The sequence below is a fragment of the Trichosurus vulpecula genome, chromosome 5, assembly GCF_011100635.1.
Source record: "Trichosurus vulpecula isolate mTriVul1 chromosome 5, mTriVul1.pri, whole genome shotgun sequence".
Lineage (NCBI taxonomy): Eukaryota > Metazoa > Chordata > Mammalia > Diprotodontia > Phalangeridae > Trichosurus > Trichosurus vulpecula.
This window is the reverse complement of record NC_050577.1, coordinates 95602818-95608779: the sequence shown is the minus strand read 5'-3', so window position 1 is coordinate 95608779 and position 5962 is coordinate 95602818.

Genomic DNA, 5962 nt, shown 5'->3' with positions numbered 1-5962 from the left:
ATTTGAACCCAGGTCTTCCTGACTCCAGGCTCAGCCCTCTAACTACTGCACCACCCAGCTGCTTCTAGTGGGAGAGGAGATACAAAGGCTGAGTTGGGTTCACTTTAAGAGGGGAAGAAGGCTATCTTTGGTGGATTCAGACTTGAATCCTGGCCTTGGCTTACTTCCTGAGGCATCAAGTCCCTAGGGTATGGGGAGCTGGTAGAGATAGTCATAGTGTTGTGTGACCAGCAGTTCTTGGCTCTTATTAATGGTTTATGAAAAGCTGATCATCAGCATAAGCAAAATGCAAATAGACCCCAAAGCCTTTGGTTCTTCCAAACTGCCCAATCTTTGCGTTCAGACTCTGGAGCCATGGAATTCTGGGATGAATTCTCTAGGCTGGGTACTAGGATTCCCTGTAGCCTCAGATTGTTCTGACTGATGCCTTGAGGGTCCATCTACACAAGCCATGGTGGTTTATGGAGGGGAATGGAGGGATCAGTAGATGAGGGCTTGCCAGGCATCTGAATTGGAGCTGCTACCTCTGAAAGATCATTATGACATGATTCCAAGTGATTGTCAACCTGCCTCTGACTAGCAAACCAATGACCTTGGCCTTCTTCCTCCACCTCAAAGCAAGACATGTGCCCTAGTAGCAAGGGATTCTTCTTCATTATGTGGCTTTGTGATGTCAATGATGAGACCACCTGGGGCATCAACCTTCCAAACCCTGACAGCAGGGTCTTCCTCCTTAAGAGTCCTGCTGGACCATTAGTTCTGAGCAGGCCACTCATTTGATTGCAAAGCAGGTCAGACCCTTTCTAAGGGTTTGGTTCAATTATCCTGGGGGAAAGGAATCCTAACATTTAAGAGGGTCCTGAACCACTTCCTAGACCCTTCTGAGGGAGCAAAACCCTATCAAGGCCCAGGAGGCAGCCTATAGGGAATGGAATAAGGGAGGGCTGCAGAAGGTCAACAATGCCTAATTCTAATAATTGACTCACTGTCATCATATTCCCTGGGCTCTCCCTCTCCTGTCCTACCCTTGGGCAGCTGGCACCGTTGAATGCTGGAAGGGCCTTTTAAAGCATCGTTTCCATCATCATCCCCATGACAATCAGCATTATGTGTCCCGGCTTTGAGAAGCTGTATCTCTGATAAATCAGCACTGCCCTAAGTATGGGGTGGGCTCTCCATTGTAGCACCATCTTAGATCTGGCCTCCATGAACTCTCCCTCCTTTAGACACATGGACAATGTTTATTGTTAGGCCCAGTTAACCTTCTGCAGCCCTCCCTTATTCCATACCCTGTAGGCGGTCTCCTGGGCCTTGAGGTTTCGGCTCCCTCAGAAAGGTGTATATAATCCAGGAAAATGGTTCAGGCCCCTCTTAAAGGTTAGGGTTCCTTTCCCCAAGGATGACTCAGCCAGCTGTTTCTTAGAAAGATTTGAAGGACCAAGGTGTAGACATGTTAGGAAATGTTTTGCTTTTTAATGCTATGGCAGAAGGGAAACCCTTTTTATTCAATTATGGGCAAAGTCAATTCATCTGAAATAAAGTGGCTCTCTTAGTTGAAATGGTGGCAATGCTACATCCCTGGGTGCAGGTAAGAGGGAGCTTTCATCAAGTGTGCAGAGAAGAAGGGGGCAGCCACTCAGTAAAGCCCTCTATACTGGGGCAAAAATTGGTATCATTGCCCTGCTGGGGCTTCTAGGGAGACAGGAATGTTGGATGATCAGCTAGGAATCACTGAGTGAGAGGTGTCAGAAGGTGAGATTGGAATAAGCCTAAACAGGGCAACTGCTACTGGAATGTCCTTCCCCTCCTCTCTTTATGCTGTTGTTGTTCAAGGGTATCTGTGTCTTCATGACTCCATTTGGGGTTTTCTTGGCAGATAGAGGAATGCTTTGTCATTTCCTTCTCCAGCTCATTTTACAGATGAGGAAACCGAAGCCAACAGAGAGAACTGACTTGTTCAGGGTTACACAGCTAGTAAATGGCTGAGGCCAGATTTGAACTCAGATAGATGAGTCTTCCTGACTGCAGGCCTGGCACTGTATCCACTGCACCACTGCTTCTCTTTATAGAGCCCTCCAAAAGTTTTCCCCTGGGTTCAGTATCTCTACTGGAGTGATTACTCCCCTGGCCTCACACAGTCTCCCCTTCCTCACCATCTCACTCGACACTCACCTTCAGTTGGTACCTGGTTCTTGTTTCTGCTGGCAGAGACCCCACTCCTTGAAGCTGTTTGTACTCTGAATCTATGGCTTTTCTCTGTCTATGTCTCCCTGGAAAGTCTGTGTCTCTGTTCCCTCAAATGTCTCTGGAATTCTCTTGAACTGACTCTCCAGCTGCTGGATAGAGTGTCTACTGCTCTACAAAGGAAAAGGTGGTCAGGGTGGGGAGGAGGAGGGTGTGGTTGTGAGTTGTACACATTAATCTTTGCTCCCTTCAGGGGTCATATTCCAAGAAGTGACCTCAGACAGGCCTGGCTCCTGCTGCCTTGACTGTTGGCAGTCTTAGCAATTTAATACTGGAAGGACCAGTTATGTCTCCTGATTGACACAGGGATTTTAAAATAATTTTTTATTGTTTTCCTAAATTTCTCCTACATGTCCAAAAGGATTTAAAATATTGACTAGCAGAAATTATGGTTTTACTGCAAAATTTAAAGGTCTACCCTCCTATCTCTGTCTTATTCACGTTAGGGATAAACAATAAATACCTTTCCGGAATTGAGGAAAGTGAGTCCTTCCTTCCCTCCCTGTAATTCCTGCAGAAAAAGGCTTTTACACTCCTTAAAGAAATAATCCCAGAGGGCATAATGTCTTAACTGCTTCTTAACACATACTTAATCATCTGTGACTCTATCTAGGGATTATCTCCACAGAACTGAGGATGGAGGAAGGGAAGCCTTGCTCTCTTACATCTACAAAACCCCACCAGGTAAGGCAAATTGGGGAGGTAGAGAACTGGTTGAACAGTCAGCTGGGGCTGGGTACAAGTGTTCCCACCATCTGATATTGAGCCACTTCCTCCAGGCCATGTCCTGGGCTCATTGCCTTCTCTGTTCTGTACCTGTCCAAGGGTCAAGATTGGCCTGCCATGCACTGCTGCTGAGCCTCTGGCCAGCCCTGAGTGCCCTATTCTGCTTCCCCCTCCCCCAACTTAGAAGAAGGAGTAGACTGAGATTTTAAGCCCCTCAGTGCTTTAACTTTTTGTTCAATTTCTGTCCTAGGAAAGAGATCTGGGTTTGTTGTTGTTCATTCTTTTTTCTCACAGAGGACCGATGGCATCATGAGGTGTCTTGAGATGGTCTGGCACTTAACCACCTCCTCCTTGTATTTTTTAAACTAAATCAGTGGTTTCCATTGAGGTTAGAGATTTCTGATGTGGAATCTCCTTCTCCCAGTAAAAGTCAGCACCTGCTCTGCAATTCATAGCTTCAGCACGTTTCCTGGGGCACTCAGAATTTAAGTGACTTACCTAGGGTCCCACAGTCAGTACATGTCAGAGATGGGTCTTGTGTCCTTCTGCCAGAATTCCTTGTGTCCTTGTTCCCTTGTTCCCTATCTGTGAGGCCAGCTCTCTACTCACCATTCGACACTGCCTTTCATTTTCCTCTTTTGGGTAAGGCTACATATAAAATGGCACTCATTGCTCATAGATAGTACAGTGTTCTAAGACCAAAACATATAGATTTGTGACAAATAATTTTGTTCAACTTTTACAAGATTGAAGGAAGTACAGGACTAGGAATATGTCTTCTTTCCTTTTTATGCCCCAAGAGGAATGTCCCAGATTACAGTATGTAACAGAATTATTCCTCTGTCAGTCTAACATAATTTTGTGTATAAGAAGCCTTGTTAGAGTCCTAATAGGGGCTCAGGGATTCTTTGAGGCCTGAACATATGCTTGAGCTTAATATTAAAAGCTAGGTTTTTACCTGTACAACATCTGCCTTGTGGTAAGTATGTATTTGACAGCAGTTATCCACAACAGGACTCAGGGAGCAAATATTTCTCCCATGACTCATCCCAATCCTATAAAGACTTTGGGAATTTAAGAGTAGGTTGGCAAGACCATGTTCAAACGTTGCTTGACACCCGTGTATGTGTGCAACCAGCCTGCAGCAAATGGCGTTCTGGAAAGATTCATGTTGTTAACTTGTACAAAAAATCAGACCAGCCAGTGATCAGTAAATAAGTGAGGCCTTTTATTCAGGGTGGAGGAAAAAGAATCAGGCAAAACTTTTCTCCTCACATGTCTCATCTTCCTGAAATTCTCTTCCTGGTAGAGCATTCTTTTGGGTTAAGCATGGCCTTCTCCCTGACATCCTCTTTTACATGACAAATGATTTATGGGCAGGATGATAATACACTGCAACACTCATACTTCTGTAGGAGTTACGGGTGAGTGTTTTAGATGACTTTATTTTCTGACTGTACAAATGCGACAGCATTAGGACCCTATGTTCCTGTTGAAGAAGGGATGCTTTCCTGGCCAAAGTTCATGGAGAAAAGGACAGAAAGAGGAGCTTGGGGGCACCAAAGGTAAACAACTCAGGGGTCAGTTTCGCTGGGATAGTGACCGTCCTGGGGAGATGACACTGTATAGTCAGAGAATCCCCTTGGGCCCTACTTTCAAATCCCTAGGCATGAGACCTATGCTGGTAAATGTTTCACAACCAGCTTTTCAGGAATAAAGTACCTTTGATAGACTTTTAAATTTAATCTACATTATTAACATTTTCTCCATGACTTTTAGAAGTCTATACAAACAACAAAACAATAAACCAAACCCAGAATTTTAGGGCTTCCTTGAAAAATTAACACCTGGCTCTGGGGAGCTGGTTCCAGCATGCACCTCTGCCAGGCACAAGGTAAACACTTAATAAAAGTTTTATGTCCCTAAGTCAGTGTCTGAGAAACTAGCTCACACTAAAGAGTGAATGACTGGGAACGGTTTCCTGGAGGGTAATTCTCATCCTAGGGGAGGATTTGCTTAGCCTTCCTTTGGAGAAACCTTTTTGCTTGAGGAGATTTTAAAAAGTACAATATTTGTGTGTGGGGGTGGGGGGAAAAGGGGGATGGAGAGCAATGGCCAGATCACCCACCAGGAAGGTGAGAGGAAGGGAGGGCAGCCTGAGCTGGCTTTCTGCTCTTCCTTTGGGGGGTTAAGTAATTCATCTTTAGTATGAGAATGTAGCCAGAAGATACCTGGAGAAAGCAGTGCTTACCACAAAGAAATGAATGTCTAATGGTGAGGTAGGGATTTAGAACAGGTATTTGGGGACAGGAAAAGGAAAAGGGGGACATTTTTGGGAAACATTCTGGACACCACCTTTTCTGACTAAGGGTGATGCTGGCTTCCCATTTTGGGGTCACGATTTTGTCTGTGGGTCCCTGTTCCCTTACTAGTGACCAAAACCTCAATCAATAATGATGCTGCCCTGACTGTATGGGCAGGAGATTGGTTCGTTCCTTCCTTCAGATTTGCTGATCCAGCGCTCATTTCATCTTCTCTCACCCACCTCCCCTCAAGAACAGCCCTCACTCACAAATTAGGCAAAGTGTGAAAGGACAATCATTCACCTGAGGAAGGATTGTCCTCTGGGAGCCAAACCTGGGGCTCTTACAGGGAGTGGGGACTCAGCCAGCACACATATACTTCTCTCTGTCTCAACAGGAACCAAAGCTAAGGTTTTAAGCAAGCAGAGCAACAAAGCAGGCTGTGTGAGAGGGGCAGGTCAGCCACCTGGACAGTGCAGGGAGCCCACCCTCCCAGAGGCGCCACCAAACTCTTTACCTGACCAATCAAGGCACTGTGGCTTCTTCAAAATGCCCAGCCTTCTCCCTCCTCCTCACAGAGCTGAGCTTTAGGGTCAGTGTTGGCGTGGGGTGTGCCTGGAGTCTGGCTCTGTGTGAGCAGCAGAAGACAGATTGAGAAACAAAATGACTGCTGGAAAATGAAAGTTATC